The following is an 848-nucleotide window of genomic DNA, read 5'->3' as shown; positions in this document are numbered from 1 at the left end:
TAATGCGAGCATTACATTAAATGCAATATGTAGAGCAATCTTCAGCTGCACGAAAATGCAGAAAATTACAGTAGAATAGACATATTATAATTGTGGCAACATTTCAAATCCAAGTGAGAAGAAGAATACATAAAAATCCATCTTGACATAGCCAGGGTTATCAGGCTATACTTATACATATACAGAAATATATCATCATGTATATACATAAATGTATATGATGTATGTATACGTACATACGTATGCATATACGCATAAATGTATATTAGATAGATAGATAGATAGATAGATAGATAGATAGATAGATAGATAGATAGATAGATAGATAGATAAGCTAAGACAGGGAGAAGGCAACAAAAGTAGATTATGGAGAAGGGGGCGAGCGATTTGTTACAGTTTCTAGTTTGAATGTTGTTGCTGTTGTTGTTGTCGTTGTTGTTGTCGTTGTTGTTGTTGTTGTTATTGCTGTTATTGTTGTTGTTGATTCGACACTGTTTCTGACATTATGGAAGGCTTTAGTGTATTGATACCTCATTAGCAACAGTATCTACAACAACAACATCAACAACGACGACGACGACGCCGGGGCAACAACCTGTGTATCAGTGGCTGTAGTTGTTATGACCATCGCCATGACAACCTGTCATCATTATCATCAACGTCGTTCAGTCCATTATTATAATCTTCGCTTGCATCGTCATCTCAATCATCATTAACATCGTATGGTTTTTATTTTCATGGACAACATATATGCGTGTGCATGTGTATATGTATACGTATATATGCATATATATATATATATTTATATGTATATATATATATATATATATATATTTATATGTATATAT

The sequence above is a fragment of the Octopus bimaculoides genome, chromosome 12 (genome assembly GCF_001194135.2).
Source record: "Octopus bimaculoides isolate UCB-OBI-ISO-001 chromosome 12, ASM119413v2, whole genome shotgun sequence".
NCBI lineage: Eukaryota > Metazoa > Mollusca > Cephalopoda > Octopoda > Octopodidae > Octopus > Octopus bimaculoides.
The sequence above is the reverse complement of the archived record's forward strand: the minus strand, read 5'-3'. Positions refer to the sequence as shown.